Source organism: Clarias gariepinus, chromosome 18 (genome assembly GCF_024256425.1).
Source record: "Clarias gariepinus isolate MV-2021 ecotype Netherlands chromosome 18, CGAR_prim_01v2, whole genome shotgun sequence".
Taxonomy (NCBI): Eukaryota; Metazoa; Chordata; class Actinopteri; order Siluriformes; family Clariidae; genus Clarias; species Clarias gariepinus.
Window position 1 is genome coordinate 15,853,449 of NC_071117.1, and position 23,065 is coordinate 15,876,513.

At 40.7% G+C, this 23,065-nt stretch overlaps 1 protein-coding gene across 5 annotated transcripts in view; it reads left to right on the forward strand.

The window, feature by feature from the left end:
* Positions 1-23,065, forward strand: part of bcl9 (BCL9 transcription coactivator) — a 115,310-nt gene that overhangs the window by 50,300 nt on the left and 41,945 nt on the right. For 2 of the 5 annotated variants that reach the window (XM_053476858.1, XM_053476857.1), the window contains exons 1-2: positions 10,138-10,849; positions 14,638-14,820. The gene's annotated coding sequence lies outside the window, so the exon portion shown is untranslated. Of the gene's footprint in view, positions 1-10,137; positions 10,850-14,637; positions 14,821-23,065 lie in introns of those variants that run through there. The other 3 variants (XM_053476855.1, XM_053476856.1, XM_053476854.1) reach the window with 2 other exon arrangements.

The following is a 23,065-nucleotide window of genomic DNA, read 5'->3' on the forward strand; positions in this document are numbered from 1 at the left end:
TCATTCTGGTTTTGTTTGTTAGCATTATATTCTTTGTGCTTTTCTTGCCCAAATGATGTGAAATATCTTGTTTGTAATGAATTAGCGTGTCCAGAAGTCTCCCCTGAGGTGTTTACCACTCACCACAATAACCTCGAAACATGAAAATGAAAAACTCAGTCAGCTTTTTAAATTGTTGTTTAGAGTTCTTAGTGGTAAAACCAATAAAAATTCATATAAAAATTGAAAGAAAACACAAAGACAGGCTTGGAGTTCTTAAAAATAACCAGTAATGGCTGTGCTGTTAAAATAGTGAAATAGGTGAAAGGTTCATTTTTATGGTACGTTTAAGCAAAAATATGCAAACCCAGCTAACCCTGGAACCTATTCTACATATGATTTTATGCAAAAAACAGTAAATCAGCAAAAAAAAAAAAAAAGGCTTTAGCTGGGCTTTCACAAATAAGAAAACCATAAAGTTTTATTGACCCTTTTTGTCAACAGTCATCAATCTATTACTCAATACATGTTTCCAAATTATACAAGGGACGTTCAAGTCAAACTGGGACTTCTAATCTAGGCTAGCAGCAAATAATTGCATAAATGATTACATCAAGAGGATGCTCGCTAATATTTATTTAACACCTTAAATGTAATAAAAAAAAAACCACACTGATTATTAACAAACTCTACATAACCTTCTGTCTGTACATGTATTGCCTGTAATAAATCAGTGCATTTTGTGATTAGGTAATCGCACTGGCCCATACCAACATTTTTCGTTGTTGTTTTTCCTTCTTCGCGTGATTAATCGCACAGCATTAGCGATTTTGTTTGTTCAATTTTTGAGTAAACTTTAGAGACTGATTTGCATGAAGGAGATAAAGCAGGTTTTAAAATCCTCAATCCAGACCACCTGGCACCTACAACCATTCCACAAAGTCAGTGAGATCACAATTTCCGTCATTCTGATGTTTGATATGAACATTCCATAAAGCTCTTGACCCGTAACCGTATGAGGTCATGCACTGTACAGCTGCCACATGATTCGCTGATGTGATAATATGAGTCACTATACAGGTAGGGTACTGGTATTCATACTACTAAAGTGTACACTAAGTATATACTGAGTAACTATTAGGTAGTCGAGCTTTGTTTGCAGAATACATTGAGAGGGCCTAAAAAGCAAGACTTGAGATTAAATTTCTTCAAGCACAGTATGGTGATAAGACTTGTTTGGGCCATACTATCATAAATGTTATCCCGTAAAAAGTCCCGGTTTGACGTGAACACCCCTTTCATGTTTCATTCAAGTCAGTCAGTTTGTTGCAGACATTTCCGTTATTGTGCTGCAATTAAAATATATTGTTTTTAAAACAGGTAGAACAAAACAAAAAGTGGTTTATTAATCTATTAGCATAGGCTGCCTCGTGTAATAAAATAATATTAATATCAGACGCAACAGCCTTTTTTGTCAGTTAATGTTCACACATTAATATATGTTTAATATATGTCACTTTGATGCTTGTGGAAAAATTAAACACAGCCTAGGCTTTATTTATGTCTGCCTTTGTGACTTGGGCACTAAAAGATAGATGACAGAAGGGACACCTGCATCTTTAATGTGGTATAAAGGTGGCATGCAGGTGGATGTCATGCCAAGAATCCACCACCATGGGTAAAAAAGAAAAAAAACAACAACAACAAGTTCGGTGTCTGACATCTGCAAACCCCCCATAAACACTGCCATGGTGGTCTAGTCCTAAACTACTACTGAAGGACTTGTACATCCATTTCTCTAGGGTGTAGGGTGTAAGATAATATCTTGTGTCTCAGGATCAGGGCTCAGAGGTTGGTTAAGACGTGTTGGAATGCTACACACTTATTAGGGTTTCTGCTGCCACAAGTCGAACGGCTATTCTTGAGCAGCGCAAGTCTGGAACGGTGTTTGTGTAGAGTTTATGTAGCGATGTCATGAGTTAAGGTATGTTTCAAGTGGTGCATATTGTAGTCACTGCTATAGAGATGTTGTGTGATCTTTGCATGGTCTTCTGAATGTGTTTAATATCCGGTGGACTAGTAATGTTCCTGAATTCTTGAAAGAGTGCATTCAGTATATATTCCACTGTGTGTGTGTGTGTGTGTGTGTGAGAGAGAGAGAGAGAGTAAAGAGGGGGGGGAGAGAGAGAAATGTTTTCTATTACAATGACAGAGTGTCCAGCAGTGTGGATCGAGGCAGAAAGAGTCAGATCGAGAGTGAGAGGAAAGATAGATGGAACAACTGAGCTGTGCTCCCTGCCAAAATTGTAGGAAATTAATTAAAAGCAAGAGTGCGGTCCAGGCAGGGAGTTTGTTTTGCTGTGACGTTTGTGCCGAGTCAAAAGATTTTGTCCTGCTCAGATAGATACAACTGCACCAACAAATATATATATAAAAAAAAAAAATTAAGTTAAATCGAGAGAGTCCCACAAACCGAAACTTTAGCCAGGAGCTTAAAATGTTCTCTTATTACGAGAGGAATTAAAACAAGAACACTAGAAAGCCCTCACACACACACATGATCACTTTTGCCCAAATGAATATTTAATATGTACAACTGCGAGCCAACCACAATTCACACACTCGGGTTAAGTGAAAGTATGATTTAATTTTGTAAACAGCAATTATACAGTAATTCGTATTGATTCCTTTTTTGTGTGTGTGTGTGTGTGTGTTTAATTCATAGCCTTGATGTGCTGAATAAATTATGGGGCCTGGTTAAATTGATTGTTATTAGGAGGCTTGCTGATGACAAGCTAATTGATATCTTTTCAATTCATCAGTGTGTTTCATTCAGTGGACGAGTTTGTAATTGATATTTGACCCCGGTAGGCAGGGAGAGTATCCGAGCACTTAACGGCAAAGTAGTGAGGAGGGGAGAGGAGGCAGATTATAGAAACATACTGGTTAGACTGGGATGAGAATATTAAATCGCTCCTGTTTTATTTATAATTAACCAAGATCACATGAGCGGCAGTGCTGTGGATTGGTATCCAGTACAACAGCATAACCTTGAATGTGATATTGCTTTTATACAACAATTTCACAAATGGCGTTTATTATAAACAGATTATGATTTGTTTGTTTATGTAACCAGCTATTTACCTCCACCAAATTTCACTGGCAGAGCTTTGAACTGGCAACCGACAGTTAATTACATTACGCAGCGAAAGTAGTTTTAAATTCTTACCAGTACTATGTAGCCAAAAGGACAAGAGAAAAAAAACATGGACGTGGTGGACAGTCACGTAAATCTCCTAAGTTTCTCTTTATGACTCTTTAGATTTGCTTCAGCTAACTAACTGTACCAGGGTTCAGTTCCAAATAATACAGGGTGTCTGATCCCTTGTTCCACATGTCAAGTAATTCAGGGGTTAATGATTACTATTGAACTATTTCATAGCCCAGAAGAAACCCACCAAGCGTGGGGAGAACATGCAAACCTCATGCACACCGACCCGAGGTGGGAATCGAACCTGGTGATGCAAAATGACAGTGCTAACCACTAAACCACCGCGCCACCAACGATATTCATACTTAGAGAGAACTGGTAGTTGAGAACGTTTTCAGATTTTCCTTTTTTTTCCTACATAACAATGCTACATTCAAAATTATATTTACTACCAACTACCAACACTTTTACTTTGTCAATTTACAATAATAATAGAAATGAATTAATTTGCACTGTTGCCTTGATTGAAGGGTTCGAATCTCCAGGTCAATTTAGTCCTTGCGTGTGTGAAGTTTGCATGCATGAAGGGTTTCCTTGCACAGTGCAAAGACATGCAGTGAGGACTGAAACGTGTTTCCAAATTGCCTGTTGTGTATGATTGTATGCGTGTGTGTGTGTGTGCTCTATGAGTTGGCACAACATCCAGGGTGTATCCCAGCTCTGAGATAGACTCCAGGCCCACTGCTACCCTATGTAGGCTATGCGCTATAGATGATGATGATAAAATAGAGTCTTATCACAATAGATGTATTTAAAGTACAAAGTAATGGATTATGATTTATTTTCCACAATAAGAAGTCCTCTTTGGTCTAAGCATCCACAGATTTCTTTACACTGCACTGTATCAGTAATAGAGACATAAACAAATGATTACTGTAAATATCCCCCGGAAGAGAGGAGGGAGGGGTGAAAGAACAGAGATAGGAGACTGAGCGGTGAGAACGTTGGCTTGCATCAGTCCGCCTTTATCGTGATGTGAGCTTGAGAGCCTGAGGACATTCGCTGGGGTCTGAATGAAAAGTCGCATGTAAAAATGTGTTGGCGGCCGGCTGCGTACATGTCTGTATGGGTTTCCAGCAAGTTGGTAGACTGGTGAAGATAAATTGCTCCTTGTTGGACATAAGCGTGTGAGGGTGTGGGCACGGTGCCCTGTGATGGACTCGAGACATTTTAAAGCGGAGCGGTAATGGCTCAGGTTTTCTGATCTTCACTGATGGATTCGCAGTGTTGAGCATTAACAGGTGTTTTCATTCCTTTCAACAAGGGAGCGTTTTTATTTGTATTAGATGTAAGGAGGGTGAAGAGTAAATGGATGGCCTGTATCCATTTCTGGGGGATTTGGTGTTGGTAAAAGCAGTGAGAGCAATTGCAGGAAAACGTCTTGGGGAATAGTGTATACCCTTAGATGGAGGAAGAGAGATGCTGAGGTTGTAGCTGTTTATAGCATTTTTTTCCTTTTCCTCCTGTCTGCCCTCCCTCTCTGTCTCCTGGGTGGATGTAGTGGTAGGGTTCATGTTCAGGATTCGATTGCTAAGAATTGCAGTTAATCCCATGAGCTCCTATATCCTGCACATTTACCATTGCAGAGAATGAACAGCAGATGCTGTCACCTCTGCTTGCACACGTGTGCGTGCGCGCGCACACATGCACACAAACATGCAGACCATTCAGTCAACATTTTATTGTTTGCAAAATAAGAACAAATGTCTTCTCTTTATTTTTCCTCCCTTTCTCCCTGATGCGTGCTATTTCTAGCTAGAGATATCTTGTTGTGTAAATAAGTAAAGCCTTTCCTCTGTTGTGCTTTGCTCTGTATTGTATTTTATTTATGGAATTTTTGACTTTGTTTGTGTTTTCTTATAAAATCATCTCCGAGAAACGGGATAATGTAACGTTTACGTGTTGCAATATGCAGTAATGCAAAATATAGAAAAACGCAACTGTTCCAGGCTTCGCTGCTTAAATAACTATTACGAGGAAATAAATTCCAGGCAGTGCCTCTATTTAAGCAAGCGAGTGCATGTTTTGGGTCAGCCAGGGAGTCTCCATTCACAAGAAACTGAAGAAGTAACTAACCAGTAACAAGTGATCCCATAGGTGCTTGAGTGAGCTTAAGGGTCAGGAGAGCAAGACCAGGTGTTAGATGGTCATCTATCCTGAACAATCTGTTGACACTTGTTCACAGTTGTGCAAGCCGATCTTCTAGCTATCGCTCGAGTCTGGGAGCCATCGACCTCCTCGTTTCACAGGAACGGATCATTCGGCTGACGGCGCAAACAACCAATTACAGACAATTATAGACAAGGACGATTTGTGACCTTAGTATTATAAGGTTTGGGCTTTCATCTATTTTAACCCAGATATAACTGGATTCTACCAGTACTCACCCAATCACTTTTTTAGTAAAGACTTATCCTGGTCAGGATAAATTCAGAGCACATCCCAAGAACAAAGTCCTGCCCTCTGTCTGTCCTTCTGCAGTGCTGTTTGCAAGGTGTATTGTTCCTCAATCAGATGCTGCATTTACTGTATAAACTGATCACACGTTCTTGTTTCTTGTTTCGACAAACCAGCACAACTGTTTCATAAAAGTTGTAACGAAATATTCGCTACGTGATGAATGATGGACTGCATGATTGACGTCTGTTTTTGATCAGATCCAACCTGCAAAGCTAGGGCTGTAAAAAAAAAAAAAAACCCACATCATTATCAATCAACACTTCTTCTTTAACGTTAGAGAATGCCTACCAGATGTGTGCTGGCAAGCACATTCGCAAGAAATTCATTCACATAACTCCACGTTGCCTGTACTTCTGGCTTCCTTTTGTATTTCTCCAAAAGTCCTACTGGCTCGCTGTGCGATTTCGACGGTTTAGCAAAGCTCAATCGAACCAAAATGAGTGTGACTGCAGCACTGCATTCAGTGCATCAGTCATCACATTCTGTAGGAGAAGGCTTTTTATGTCACCCCCAGCAGTGAGAAAAAAAGAGGATTTTTGCGGCAGAGAAATGGCATACGCGCCCGTGCTGGAAAGTTTACTGCTGGACACTTTGTTTTGGTTCAAACCAAGAAAGCCTCAAAATGCAGGGGGGGGGGGGAGGAGAAGTCTAAGAGCAGTTTGCAGGGGTCTTTTTTCCAACTTTGGCACCACTGCTTTTGTCAGCTTTCATAAAAAATTCAAGTAATTTAAGTGAGATTCAGAAAGATTGAACTGAGATGAAACGGTTTTGAATTGCTTGTGATGTGAAACTTGATTTCTAGGAAATATATCTGGCTAGGAAAGCTGAAAGAAAAAAGATGAAATGATTCTAATTCTTGTGGCCAGCTGTTTGCCTGGACTAGGACCACTTTGAAGGGTTTTATGAAGTTTATAATACATGGTAGTTCTTATATCTTAAAACAAACAGACAAACAAAAAAACTATCTTTATCCTGAAGTTTAAAAAGGAATGCTCTGGTTGGTTGGTGTATGCAGAGGGGGATCAAAGCAATCAGCTAATCACAAGTGTCTGAGAGTTCATGTGTATGAATGGGTGGTGTCTCCTCGAGCATGTTCGGCTACACTATGAGTAGCATCTTGAAAAGAGCTGGGGCTTTTGTTTGTCCTGAAGGAAGCACATTGTCATTCAGTAGGAGTAAACTTAAATAATGACACACTAACTGGAATAGGGTACTAAAAAGGACATAAACAAGGGGTGTTCAAGTCAAACCGGGACTTTTGATTGTGCAACACAGTTATGAGATTTAGAGAGTTTCTTTGTATAATCCCTTGCTACAGTACACTAATGCGCTTATCCTATGATTTTACTAGTGCCTGGATAAAAGATTGAAAGCTTTCTCAGTAGGCTGGTGCCATCATTGGACTGCCCGCTTCACGTCTGAAACACTGGCCTCGCAGGAACTCCTTGAATAGCCCAAACATGTGGAAATGAATTTGAAATCCAGGACTGTATGGGGGACGTGTCAATAATTTTCAGTCGAGTTCCTGTAATGTGCAAGTGGTGTTGGTAAATAAGTGCGCGCAACACTGATGCTGCAAACAACTAATTACAAACTATTGTTTTTCTGTAATGTATAGAATAAGACAATTTGTGAACTTAGTATTACTTGGGTCAGGCATTTTTTTTTTTTTTTTTAACTCAGATCATTTCAGTAATACAGTCCTGCCCTGTGTCTGTCTTTATGCAATGCTAGGTCCAGGGTGTAACAAGCACATATAACTACATACGGACCTTTATATTCTGAAAAGTTAATCTTGTTACCTGTAGTGCTCACTCACTCACTGTCTGTATCCTGTATAACAGGGTTGTGGCGGGTTAGGGTTAGGAGGTGCAAGGCAACAGTGCTAACCACTACGCCACCAAGCCTACCACTACCTGTAGTACTAGTAGACTAAATCTGTCAGGGAGGATAGTGATAGGATAAGAATAATAGAAATTAATTTAAAAAAAAAAAAAAAACGGGTCGCGGGTACCTGGAGTCCATCCCAGGAGGCTTAGGGCACAAGGCAGGGTACACCCTGGACAGGGTGCCAATCCATCGCAGGGCACACACACATACACTCACTCACACACCCATTCACACACTACGGGCAATTTAGGAACGCCAATTAGCCTAACCTGCATATCTTTGGACTGTGGGAGGAAACCGGAGTACCCGGAGGAAACCCACCATGCACGGGGAGAACATGCACACTCCATGCAAACTCCATGCACACAAAGACGAGAATCGAACAAGGCCAAAAATCGAACCGAGACCCTGGAGGTGCAAGGCGACAGTGCACTCAAACTGTTTATAAAAAAATTTCATAGTATTAAAAGATTGTGCTCATGGTGGACAGTCCTGTGTGTTTTTTTTTTTTTATTGTGCGTATTCATTAGATCATTTTCATAAAACAGTTACCTAGGAGAAGCGATGAATTCATTAATCGACACAAAGCCTCTAATGAATGATGCATTTGATATCATTTTAGATTCGATGTGCCTAAAAGGGAGAAAGGCTTTCACTCTTGCACTATATGCACAGAACCGCCACAAATAAAATACGACAACCTACTTTATCAATACCTTATATCCAAAAAGTGAAATTATACATCATTTTAAAGAAAATACTGAACACCCTTGCGTGTTTTGATTTGTGTGACCCAGGAGTACTAGGTACAGTGTGGACTAACCCATCAGGGAGGTGTGTAGGGGAGCAAGCTCACGTCAGGAGGACTTTATTTTTGTGTGTTTGTTTGTTTCCTGGTTAAATAAAGCCAATGTGAGCTGGTTGTTTAATAGGAAAGATATGGCATGGAGAGTGTGTGCAAGCTTTGAAAGCTGAAAGATTTTTTTTCTTTCATATGTATACACATGCACATTTACGGTGCAGAGAAGCTGATTCCGTGGTGTGTCCGTGTTTCCTTTGAAAAAAAAAAACCACACACACACAGCAGAAGTGTTAACATAACAAGATAACACACATCACCTAAGAAGTCCAGGGTGAAGGCATTGAGGAGCGTTAGGAATTTTGGAGGAGTGCCTGTCTGTCTTTTTCGGCTCAAATTGCGCAAGAAGGTTGCACAGATCAAACCATTCTTCTCCAACACACAAACCGTGTAACAAGAATAACTAGAGAGGTACATTTGCTGAAGAAAATGTGAGTGGTGCTTGTCGTGGCAAAATTTAGGCCTCCCATATCTCAATGACAATGGGAACCAATGGGGCAAATTTGGTTCCTTTTGCACCTCAGGGGTATAACTCGTACCCTCTTGCGGGGTATGTTTTGACACAGCTTCCTAGCTTCTCTAAATGTGCTAAATTTAATATGTTTATGAAATTCTTGCTCTACGTCAGAATCCGTCAAAGGTGGTCTCAATGTTAAGTCTATGGGATTTTTTGGGGAGATTAATTGCGCCCTGTTGGGGCAATTTACTGCCCCTCCCTCCATCTTAGCACCCCAATCTCGAATAAGCAGCACGATTTGACACCTCTTTCATGGGTGTACGACAAACGATACGGTAGTAGTTGTGCGCCAAAATCTGCCTTATATGTCAATGGGGCAAATTTGGGCACCTTTTTTGCCCCAACTTAGCAAAACCTATACCCTCTTGTGGGGTAGGTTCTGACACAGCTTGCAAGCCTCTTCAAATGTGGTAAACCTTGAGATTTCTACCAAATTCTCACTCTGCGCTTCAATCCATCAAAGTTGGTCTCAATGTTACGTCTATGGGATTTTCTTCCCGTTGTATGTCAACGGGGCAAATTTGGGGACCTCTTGTGCCCCGGGGGTAAAACTTATACCCTTGTTCAGGGTATGTTCTGACACAGGTTACAAACCTCTTCAAATGTGGTAAATTTGACCTTTTTTGCAAAATTCTTTAGTTGGTTTCAATGTTACGTCTGTGGGATTTTTTTGGGCGGCCTACAGGGGGCAATTAACCGCCCAGCCCTTAGAAAAGTCATAGCACCCCATTCCCGAATAAGCCGCACGATTTGACACCTCATTCATGGGTCTAGTACGGGACTAGTTACACGCCAAACTTTTGTACGGAAGAAGAATAAGAAAAAAATTAATAATAATAAGCCTGTGAGATAATAATAATAATATTGCAGCACTAATAAGAACAACGCGTGTTGCTGCAGAATAAACAATGATCAGCTGTGTGTTTTTTTTAAATTGCAGTATTTCCGTGTTGTGTGCGCGCGCGTCTTCTTCTCCTTTTTTTTTTTTTTAAAGATCTGACGCCTGAAGTAACATTGTAGCAGCCATATTATGTGATACATTGCTATTTCTGCCATCGCAGTCTTGAGATCATCTATCTCTGGCGCATATCCACTCACACACACACACACACACACAGACGGATTTACCAAACAAGCAACAGTCGTTGTGTTTCATGATCGCCGCCATTTCCACTTCCACACTCTCACACACACACACACACTCTCTCTCAGAAAGAGAGATATCCAGGCTGAGGTTGTAGCTTGGTTTTTTTGTGCTCTGGGTTAGTAGGAGCCTGCTGTTCAGCAGCACCCCTCCCCCAGCCTGTGGCGAACAGGAACAACTTCTTTGAGAGCGAAAGAGAGCGAGAGAGGGAAAAAAAAAGAAAAGAAGAGAGCGAGAGAGAAGGCTGCACAAGTTTTGGAGCAGCTATGTAGCCTGTGCTTGGTTTTCCATTTGGGGAAAGCTGAGATTACAATATATGATTGTCGACTCTTTTGGATTTGTGTGATTTTTTTCCTCCCGTGTTTGCAGCTGCTCTTTGTTTTGTCGATGTGTTTCTTTTTTGGGGGGAAAATGGACGACTTACCTCGAGGATTATAATTGTTGGTGGTGGAGGAGAAGAAGGAGAGAGAGAGAGAGTGCGAGGGGGGAGAAAGAGAGAGAGAGCGAGCTCTCGGTTGTGGAATACTTTACCTTTTTTTCCTTTGCAGAGAATGGATTTAGCGGAGGAGCGACTAATCGACTATCCTTAGACGTTTGGCGTGTGTTTTTTTTTTTTTTTTTTTGAGGTTTTTTTTAATGGCACCTGAGGAATGGAAAGACTTTTGTCTGGAGTAGCTCTGTGTGCGAGTGTCTTGTCTGTGTGTCTCCATAAGCTGTGATTATAATCTGGTAAGTCTCGGTTTTAACTTTCTCCTCCATGCTCAGGCTCATCGGCCGGTAGTCCGGTGGCTTTTACACGTTTGGCTTAAAAAAAAGAAGGAATGAAATGAACAGATTTCCAGCATTGTAAACAGGAAGATAGGAGTCTCACAAGCGTGCTTTGTACTCACCAAGTCGACCCTGCACAGTCCAGGATTTGTTTTTTTGCCTGTTTTTTTTTTTCTCCTTTTAAGAGAACTTTAGTTCAAACGGCCCGAGATGTTACAAGACGCCGCTACATTGTTTCCTTCTCTCTCGTTTGAACCTCTCTCTATCTCTTATTTTCTTCCTAAAAAATTAAATAACGTAACTCATTTCTTTCTGCAAACCTAACATTCCTATTACCACTCACTTCGAGGACATTTCCCCCCTTGAGTCTTTTTGTCCCGTTTGGAGAATCCCATCAGGTCTGAGAAGGAAGTCTGAGGCCGTCTCAGGATTTGGTTGTGTTAAATCTTAAAAATCTTTCACAACAACATTAAAAAAAAACATAATTTATAACCAGAATCAGTATTTATATTATTTATTTTTACCTGTGTGCTTGAAGAGAAATGTCTGCTTTGAATATTGGGTTAGCCTAGCCTACAAAACAAACGATGTTTTGTGCGCGTGGCCCCCTCGACCTGAGACTGCTGGCATGCTATTGCTAACTCAACTCTTCACATGATACACTCCAAATGTTTCCCCAAACTAGCTTGAGATAACCAAACCGTAACTACATATCATGATTAAATATTTTTTTTATTTTGGTCTTTATTTTAGTCTTAATTCTATCATTAGTAAACTATATTTGTTAGGAAACCTAAACTTACTGTGTGTGTGTGTGTGTGTTTATCTAGTTTTCATCTGGAAAAGAAATCACACATTTCTCGAGATTACTCTTCTCTTCTAAATTAATGACATTTTAAACAGGATTAGTTTGAATACATCACCTTTGACTCTCCTATGGAAATTACAGGCGTGTGGCTGCAGGCTCTAGTCATCATCCTGGAAACAAGACCAGGCTGTTAATACACTTTCCTGTCAGGAAAAGAAGCCAGCTCTTATATACTACATATTCAGTTTTTTACTTTTACCTCGGTAAAGATTGTGCAAGACATTGACATGTCACAAGAATAACTTTTTTTTGCCCCTTCCTTCACAGAGTGACATAATTATTTGGGATTTAACTCGTAAATGTAAATTTGGTTTGCAGACATTAAGTCATTTTTCTCAATCTGGGATAACGTTATTATAGTATCTGGGAGTGTGTTTGGCAGCTACAGTACGGGACATCTTAACAGACATGCGTAAAAAGTTTTTAATAATGTGCTTGTCATCATTTTTTTTGGCTAACAGTGGATGAGATCCAGTAGCTAACATACTTCCCATCTTCCCGGCCAAACTGCTATTTAAAGGCAACCGATTGTGCAAAATTAATTTTTTAAAAATAATTTGTAGATCAAATATTTAAATAGGTCTCCGATTATTATTTTATTTATTATTATTTTTTTAATTTAATTCCTCACATTTGTGACCTCATAAAAGGAGAGACCCTGGCATCTCTCATGAGTATCTCATTTACATCTCCACTGAATCACTGGATATGGGGAAGGAGTGGCAAAGAATAGTGTTTAAGGTACAAAAATATATGATCTAAAGTGTGTTTTGAGTAGAAGCATCAACAAACTCTTTAGGGGATCTCTGAAACATGTGTTAACTGTTAAAGAAATAACAATATAGGACCTTTAAAGGTCAAAGGGCAAATTCAACCTCAATAATGCCTTATTAATCAATTTTGACAGGCATTTATAAATGTGTTTTGTAATGAAGTCCTGGGATTTGTTTTTTTTTGTCTGTGTGTATAATTTTTGATTATCTTTGACACTTAGAGCTCTACTTTCTTAAAGTTTTTTAAAGGTTTGAAAAGTTTCTGTCCTAATACACCACAGTATTTGTCCCTTTGTAGCTCTCTGAGTAGATGAGTGGAGGCTCCCAGTGGCTTTTCGCAACTGCGTTTTGAATTCAGAGTCTGCTTTCTCTTCTATTGATATGATGGTTTTCTCATTATGATACTGACCGTTCCTGGAAAACGGTGACTCTAAAATTAAACTCATGCTCTTCAGCTTTTAGAAGCCAATAGTAAAACCTTCTTCTTTTTCTTTGTTGTTTAACGGTGGTTGGAACAGTAAAATCTGGATTTTTGCACTCCAAGATGTGGATTTTTTTCTTCTTTTTTTTTCTTCACCTTTGTAATTGTGCTAGCAACACCTTCTTGTGACGCAAGTGTGACAAACTTTAAGCTAGCTTTTTATAGGAATGAGATTATCCAGGATCAACCAAGAAATTAGCATCAGAACTACTAAACAAAAACAAAACTATATTCATCGGATATGTTTGTTTTTATTAGTCAGAATGGAACTCATCCAGTAGGTTTCGTGTATATCTATGATTCGCCACTATAAGATCGCTGTAATCCACTATTTTTGCCCATTGTGTTCTTTATGCAATAATGTATCATGATGTTAAAATATATTTGCTCTAGTGCATGTATTTCAGGTATTCTTTGGTATTTTCCATTCACCCCAATGCTTAAACATGTTCGCCGTACTCCCTGTTTGTTACAATTTGAATAGCAAAATACCTACATAGTCATGTCTTAGAATGCATAGGCCATTCATTTTAATTTTTTTATTAAAAAAAAAACAAAACCTTTTTTCACACACCGCTAACAAGATATTATAATTAAATTAATTGTGATTCAGTGCTTAAGCTTAAAACATTGAAAAGAAAAGACAAAAAAAAACAAGTTAGAAAATAATAAGGTATGAAAATGAACATGTAAATAACAGGCGTGCCCTGCCCGTAGAATTTTCCTACCAGTTCTTCCTTATCATATTACGCAATAGTGTTTTTTTTTTTTTTTTTTTAATAGTTTATAGCAAAGCCAGAGGAGTGCCTTTTGGTTCTGGTGTGTTTGAGCGGAATACCCACTGCATCTATCCACAAACTGAGTCATATAATTGCAGCCATAGCTTTTTGGTTTTAGAGATTAGCATGTGGTGGAATATGTTAAGTGGGTTCAAAAGTAGAAAGTAAGTTCTCCAGCGATTTGTTCATGTCTTCTCCTTGGGACACATCCTGATGTTTTTTGAGGTTCAAGCACGTGGCATGTTGGCCGTGTGGGTCTTACATGATTGAAATCTCTGTGTGGATTGGACTGTGTAGGCACCGCATCGGGCCCCTAATGTTGTTTAAAAATATTTTTTTTATATAAAATAAAATTGGTGTGCATATGTATGTTTTGGATCTAGAACTCTGGAATAGGGCTTGAAAGATGACACAGCCTCACCCTTAAGTTTTTTTTGCCTCACAGCCAACTTTAATTTTAAGGATTATAAAATTGTGTTTTGGCGGTAGTCTAGGTGTCTGATTGTTTGGGCCCTTCACTTTGCCCTGTTTTTATGCGAATCCATCGGAATGTAATGATCTATTGGAAGTTATTCCCCTTTAGTGGTCATTAGTGACTCAAAACATTTATATCTGTGTAAATATTTTTTATGTAGTAGATTATAGAGGTTTAATGCCTGTGATAACCCTGTAAGTCAAGGGTAGATCTTTTGCCCAGTCAGTATAAACAATACTTGAACACAAGGTCATAGTCATGCTCGCAGCATCACCATGCTTGTAACATAAAAACTAGTTTGGTTATGATAACTTATTGGCGCACCACATGACTGGAACATAAACCTGACCATACTTATGTTTATCTTCCACAGGTTTGTCTATAAAAGAGAGAAGCTCTGATCTCCTTCAGTCAGCCTGATTTCCTCTGGACCTTTCTACCTTCAGACACTGGTTTACTCCACATCCAGACTCGCACACGATATAAAGGGGGATCTACCGGACGTCACTTCAGATGCGGAGGAGCCGGCGATTGTGAGACCTCGGGGTCATTCGAGGTAACAACAGATTCAATAACGTGCTTGATGACGGTTTAGATGCTATATGTTTGTGTTTCGAACAGGATTGTGTAGAAGAAGAGCACTTTGTTCTCAGGAGAGCACAATATAGAGCTTGATGGAAATTAACATTTATTTTTTGTCAGGCTGATGTACATGTTTTTATGGTACTTTGGTAAAAAAAAATTACTGCTTTAATTTGGGTTACCTGGAAAGTGATGTGTGTTGGTTGCTGCTAGCTGAGGACTGTTACATTCCAGATGTTGCCCGCTGTGAAGCATCAAATCCCGCCTTCGCTGTTGGGGTTGGTTACAAGAATTCAGTCTCATCTGTGATTGGTTAGATGGTTTGCTCAGTGTGAAATGTGAACCAATCAGAGTTCCAGTACTTGAAAGTCTGAAGTAAAGACAGGTGAGAGAGAGCTGTTTACTGATTAGGAATTGAAGCAAGCTTTGCTTCATGGAAACTCGTCACGTCTCTCCCACGTGAGGCAACCAAGTGACGAGAGAAACGATCAGATCAAGTGTTTACACGACTAATATTTACTTATCGAACGGATTATCAAAGGTTTACACCTTTACCCCTCTCGTTCCCATTGGAAGCCTATTCCGTACAGCCGGATTGGGTTAGGCTGTTTGAGTAACGTGGTTGCATGAAGCCGTTTTATTCTGATTGGGCCGTTATTCCCATTTGTTATTAAAATATCAGGTCCATGCAGACACACCTAGTGGACACGCAGAGCAGAATCGGTTTGTGTGGTCCTTAAAAGCGAGCTGAGACACACCATGTCCTAGTCCTAGTCCTCAGTGCTCACAGGAGGGAACTGCTTAGTAGTGGGACAGTGTCTCTGCCCCTTCGCATCACTGCTCCTAAATCACTAGTGATGATAGAGGTGTGATGGTTAGAAAAAAATTGAAGCATGTAGTTTCAGGCACTTTTGGGAATGTTTAGTTTTTTGGGATTATGTAAAAGTGTCTGTTGGATTTCAGATCAGAAGAAAAAAAGTTGTAAATGAACAGAACAAATGATGAAGATAGGTAGAGACAGGAAGAATGTGAATGAAAGGAAAAAAAAGGTCAAAGATGGCCGCCTTCAAGGACAACACACACTTGAGTCGCATGGTGACAATTGCTGTAACTACGACAGGTTTAATTCAAATCTATTGATTATTCTTTGAAGTAGTCATTATAAAGTGTTTAGTGTACGGTGTTTGTTTTGGACAAATTCGGTCTCTGTGTTGGAAGATATATGTAAAAGTCTCCTTGTGCCTGTGTGTGGAGGGACAGAGGTGTGTGTGTGTGGGGATCATTCGCCAGTGGGGTTGAGCACACTGTGGACAGTGCAGACGGTTTCTTTCTGCAGGTCAGTTCCAAGGCCTCACCCTCTCTCCTGCATCCATTCATAACTGTCAAACACGTGCGCGCACACACACAAACATCGCCTTTTTACCTATTTCTCACAAGCCCTAGGTTTTTTACTCACTGGTACTGACTTCCTGCTTGCTTCATCCTCAACTAATGGTCGTGTGGTGGGAGGCTGCATTTTGTGCGCGCTAATTGCGTGCAGTTTCCGTGTAACACTAACCCCGTTTACTTCCCCGCTCTTTGATTAACTGCGTTAAGGTTTCGGTGTTTAGGTTGCGGCCAGCACTCTGCTTCACTACAGCCGCTAATTAAAACCTATTAGAATTAACTTGCGGGAAGGAGAGCTGTGTTAGCTCGCAGCCCGCCGTAGGACCCTTCACCAGCTCGAGCCACAGCTTTAATCAATGGGTGCACTTTGTTTGTATTATTGTTTACACTAGACCCAGCCACACGCAAGAAATATTCGTTCCTTTCCTTTAAAACGACAAAACGGCACATTTTTTTGTTGTTGGGCGCAATAAAATCTGCATGCGTGACAGAAACCAATTAAAAAAAGCTCCCTTATCTGGTTCTGTTTCTAACGTGCATATTTAGAGCGCGATGTCAGGCTGAAACGAACCAGTTTCTGCTTGAGAAACGGAAATTCCACTCGTAAAGGCTGACTCAGGATGAAGAGGGTTTGCACTGAAACGACTCCAGGGTCGAGCAGTCAACAAGCTTTACTATTTCACTGTATAGCCTCGGTATAAGAATAGAGAACGGATTAATATGGATTTTAAAGGAATCATGTATCAATTATGATTTCCGGATTGTTCAATGTCATTAACCTTTGGGATTGAGTATATACTAGAGCTTTCCGTGAATAGAAACACTTTAAGCAGTAGCAGTATGGTACGATTATTATCTCAAGGGGGTTGAGGCTCTGGATTGCTGATCGCAGGGTCGATGGTTCGAGCCCTGTCACCGGCACTTTTTCACTTGGACGAGACCCATAACCCCATGGTCGTATATCTGTCTGAAATACCCAGCCATTGTTAGATACAGGACATCCTCAGTGCCAGTCCCAAGCCTGGAGAAATGGCTGCGGGAAGAGGATCCGGAGTAAAACCCATGCCAGTAACTTGTGGATTGAATGATCCGATGTGGCGATCCTGACGAAGGGAAAGAGCATGGTGTGTTTTTTTGGCATCAGGAGTGCTTTCAGAGCTGTAAGAAAATCATTGTTAAATGCTTTTTTGATCGATGAACTACCTGGCACACGTTTTGGGGCAGAACTCCTTGTAGCTACACTCCGTGCTGTTGCTGATCGCTTGTTATTATAGATTTCTCGTTATTATAGATCGCCCTAGCATGCGGTGGTAGAGGTGCAAGTTGACATTTTTTTAAACTGTTTGCTTAAAAAAAACAGAGTTAAACCTTATCTTAACTCATCTTCAAGAGTAATGCTCTTTCCCCTTAACAGAAGTCTGATGATTGATTCCAAGCAGCCTTCCAGCAGCAGTACATCCGGATATAGATTAATGACGAAAGACTGGCCTCGTCATGTTCAAGACGTCTTAGTAGCTACGTGCATGTGGAGAGAATTTTCTTAAATTCGATTACAATCATTCCGATTAGAGAGTCCAATTATACTGTTTACATGGATGCTGATCTGATAAGGTGTGTTTACGTGGTCAAAGCATGTAATCAGAATATTACTTCTTTTTGTGCAAAGTGGTTCTGCCTACCATGAGGCCTTTAATCTGTCTATAATATCACTGAAGTAGCATTCATCTCCAACTTTGAGGTCAGGCTTGGGTTAGGCTTCCCATCGATTGGTCCTGTTGAGTGTTACCATTGGTTACAAGAATTAATTTGATTGGTTAGGTGCTTTACTACATAAGAAATAGGGAACCAATCAGAACCTCTTCCCAAGTGAGTGCAAGTGTGAAGTAAAGGTGGGAGAGGATTGTTCTCATGGAGTTAACAGATCAAGAACAAACCTGTGCAGAAAGAATGTGTTCCAATCAACAAAAGAGAAATGATCAGATCAAGTGTTTACATGGCTAATATTTACCTGTGGTCAGATTATTGCATTAATTAAACTTTGATTAAAAAGTTATTCCAATTGGGCTGGATCAGATCAGATGTGTTTATTCCTAGTTATTCTTATTCTTAGTGGAAAATTAGGCTACATGTAAGCGATTTTTATAATTTCTTTGAAAATAATCATTTCAGTTGAGTATTATGATTGTTTTGTGGGACAGTCTATTGAGACAAAAAAAATTGAATCCGGAAATTGTGATGCTTACAGAATCGCAATACAGGTTGAACCGGCACCTGGTTATCATGATGATATCATATCAGGAGGTCCCTGGTGATTCCCATCCCTAGTACTTACTGTCCAGTTAGATGTTTTGGCAGGACAAGTCAGCTAGTTGTTGGCAAATGGTTCGACTCCGATATTTGATGCTCTGTCCTTCGCACTGCTTGCGGTAGATGTTATTTCAGTCTGAATAGCATAATTTTTTCCTCTCAACATGTTTATCCACGAAGGCACAGCATATGTCCGAGGCACAGCTCTGCACGTAACTCGATTTGGTCATTTCGTATTCAGATAAGATCACCTGTTATTCTTGCTTGCTAAATATATTTGCCTATTCTGTGTTTTTTGCCGCCTTAGTTTTTACAGTGATTCAGAATGTTTTGTGAGTTGGTTTTTCTGGTTGCTGCTAGGTGACTACAGATAGCCCTTAAAAAAAAAAATTCCCAGGCACCTTGTCATGATACCAGTTTCATTTATTAAAAATCTTTTGGTGACGTCGGTGAAACAGTGCGAAAGACTTTAATTTGGCGCCACTGGTATTTTTTGTTGCTGTTGAAACCTGCGTTCTCCTGAAGTCGGTTTTTAAAAATAGTTTTTTTACAATGCAGGACCATGTGTGTTTAGCATCCATCCTAATCTGGTACCTCATTACCTCACTATTCCTCTTGTATGTTTTGTATATCTGTTAGCCATGGAGAAATCTTTTAAGGTCCTACAAGTTATCACAGGTCTCCGAGCTCTTCCTTAGTGTGTCTGTTACTGCTCCGGCTGAAATGCGTTTCCAGTGCAACTTATAGGATGCCGACCGACGGCACAGAGCAGTACTAAGAGGTAGCACGTAGAGAAGATTGAGTGTGTGGAAGTGCCAGATAAAAGCAGTCGAAGAGTTCGAGACGCAGCAAGACAAGACAAGATCAGGGAAGGAAGCATTTAAAGTCTTTTTTTTTTTTTTTTTTTTTTTTAAAGAAAGGCCGGACTGGAAAACTGTCTTAATGAGGCCAGGAAAATGAGGGAGAATGAGACCTACAGTTGGCGGTAATACAACATACCGGATTCCAACCGCTGTTAAATGAAGAAGCTTGAAGAGGGGGCTCTTCTTTTATAAGGTCGCAATAGGGAAAATATCTAATTGGCTGGTTTAAGCCCTGAGTGATACAAAAATGATTAAAAATTTGTTTTGAACTGATGTGTCCCCGTTATGCACGTTCAAACAGGATCAGCTTCACACAAAATAACTTTGACACTTTATTAGTCTGATACAAATGGATTCTAAGCTCGGACAGGAAGCAGTTTAAATTTGGACGCTGGTAAAAACATTAACTTGACTGGTTGAGTACAGGCATCCGGTTCGCACCACAACCTTAAACAAAAATTGTTTACTCAGTTTACGCAATTGTTTACTCAGTATTTGCACATTCTCTGTTTAAAGTGTCAGCATACAGTATATCACGCACTGTGGACACCCTTTAGGGTAAAAACAGCAACAGATTAACACTACGAAAGACCAGAGTCTAGACTGTATACGGGATCGTTAACGTTCAGCAACGATGGAACGAGTCCTGCTTTTAGTCTCACGCAGTCAAGTTTGGAGTAGGAAAATATTGCTGATTTCTCAAATCCGTGCTGTGCCCAGTGAAAATAACTGAACTGTATCTTTTTATGAATTTCTGTTGTATGGTCACGGCTGCTGGAGTGTAGAGGAAACTCGTAAAGACGCCGTTTCCATCCAGCAGCCGGTTCTCTTCCATCATCCAGCAACTTCCAGAAGATCGCTTCCTCTGAGCCATGAGATGCCAGACGATCTTCAGGAACCGCTTCAAACACGTATAAGAAAGTGTTTCATCCCTCCTGGGTTTGATCTCCTGGACATGGCTAACTATGGATCCAAACTCTCGATCTTCAGGATCTGTGATCTGCCTTTGACCCCATGAGTTCGCTTTTATTATTGATGCCGAATGCTTCCCTTATAAACTGGTTCAGATCCCTAAAGGAAATGTTCCAGTGCGCTCTCAGTGCTGACCAGTTTGGGATTTCACACACTCGTGTTCTTCGCATCGATGTGCTTGAGACAGTCCCGTCCCGACCGGTCCTGTCTGCAAGGCTCTTATATAAACTACAACCTTCTACCTCAGAAGTCAGACTTTCCTCTTAAAATCCTCCTCGCTCAAATCTTCCCTTTTGCTAACAAGGCAGTTTTCTCTCTTCCTTTCCTCACCCCCTCCTCTATCTGCCCAGTTCCTCTGATGGAGTGTGTATGTGTGCGCGCCAACCTCTCTGGGTTGTGGAAAGGTCCAGCTGCGCCAGCGTGTTCTCTCCATGCCAGGAGCAGGTTGTGTCACTTCACCAGTGTGCCAGGAAGCAAATGTGTCTGTGTGCGAGTGCGCACTCACGTGCGGCCAGCTTGCCAAATGAGCCAGGGTTTAACCAGTTTCGCTGGACTTCGCCGTGTGTATTTTTAATTACGAGCACGGCTGTGCCTTTTAAACTTGTAATTATTGGAAAGAAGCAGTTGGCTAATCGTGTCTGCCAGCCTCCAAACTTGCACCCGCTCCGCTCTTGCTCTTTCGGTTTAGGCCCGGCCGTGTCTGAACACATCCTCTGTGTCTCCTGATGACTTCCGCTGATACTCCTTTTGTTAACGCGTGCGTGTTTTTCATGTGAAGGGTTCGATTATAAAGAGCATCTGTGCAGCGTGCTTTGGAGAGCGAACAAGAGGGTGCGTGTGCACGCACGCACGCATCGTTACGTGCCAGTGCACATCACCCCTCTCACCAGCTGGCCGCCTGACATCATGCTCGCGCGGCGCCAAAGCCTTTGGCAGCGTGTCTCTGCCCACGCGCGGGAAGGAAAGGAAGAGTGGGAGCGACAGCGGACTCGCAGACACTTGAGCGAACAAAGAAAAGCGAGAGGTACTGCTAAGAACGGAGGAACAGAAAGGAGAAGGAGAGTACACTCATCTCCCCGGGGTTAGCGAGTTCACTTCTGGTTCGGGCAGACATGTTTGGAAAATCTCCAGGCTTTATGAAGCAAGAAAACACTGGGAATTCTGACATCCCCGGCATGCCGAATAGAGGAAGTACTAACAGGGAACGGGCGGGGCAATGCACGCGCGCTGTCCTCCTTTTTTGCATCCTGTTGGGTTTCCTGGGAAATAGGAAATGGAGCTGGTCTTGGAGGAGGGAAGTGGACATTTCTAGTGCAAGCCCCTAAGTTCTGTTAACTATCAAGCGTGCGTGCAGAAGGAGCAGACAAGTGACTAAATATCCGAGTGTTTACCGGTCTTTATTAAACCGCTCACATTTTAAATTAGGTTTATTCATTTGTATTTAATTAGCACATTGTTTTTTTTTTTTTATTATTACTATTATTGTCGTTGAGAGAGAGATCTCATTAGCATCAGTACCTCCATCTGTGTTTAAATCACATGACTCTAAAAGGTGAGATGTCGCGTCTTTTTAAGGAAAGCAGCAAATCCTCCCTCCGAACACATCCCTCCCTTCATTTCCAATTTCTTTCCTTTTTTCCTTTCTATGTTTTCTTACCTTTTCATTTGATTTCTCTCCATTTTCCGCCCTTGTATTTACTTTTTTCTTTTCTTCCTTTTTGTTCCGTTATTTTTTTTCCCTATTTTATTTCATCTCCCATCCTCCTGTTTCTTTTTCAGTTTTTGCCTTCATTCCTTTCTTTTTCTTTCTGTTTAATTTCTTTCCTCTTCTCTCTTCCTCCTTTTTTTTCTCCCTGCTACCTTTTTTCTTATTTTGTTCATTTACATTTAATTTACCTTCTCTTATTTTCCCCTCATTCGTTTATTTTTTATTTTCCTTTTTCTTACCTTTTGTCTTTCGTACCTCCTTCATGTTTACTGTTTGTTTTTCTTTCTTTTCCTTCCTCATTCTTTTGTCTTTCAATCACTTTTGTTTCCCTTTCCTCTCTTTTCCTACTTCCTTTCCTTTTTCACTCACTCACTCATCGTCTATACCGCTTTATCCTGTATTCCTGTATTCAGGGTCGCAGGGTTTCTGGAGCCTATCCCAGGAGTCTTAGGGCACGAGGCGGGGTACACCTTGGACAGGGTGCCAGTCCATAGCAGGGCGCACACACTCATTTACACTCTATAGCCAATTAGCATAATCTGCATGTCTGTGGACTGTGATAGGAAACCCACTAAGCTCGAGAAGACCGTGCAAACTCCATGCACACGGGAATCGAACCCGGACTCGGGAGGTGCAAGGCGACGGTGCTAACCACTAAGGGGGCGTCTGTGTTTATGGTCCCCTTCTACTGAACTAAGAGTCTCTGCAAGCATTTCTACTACTTTAAAATTCTTTATTTTGGGAATCTCCCGATTAGATATAAGATCTCAACTCATTATCGTAACTTTTATCAGATTTCATTTCACAATTTTAAACAAGCAAATCATTTACTCCCACCAAACAGGATCTGTTCCCACACTTTTTTTTTTTTTTTACACTACCAGTCAAAAGTTTGGACACGTCATTGACAACATAGACAATAATCTCCTTTGAACAGTCGATGTTGAGATCGTAACGGCTCCAATCGGAGGTGCTGTTTAATT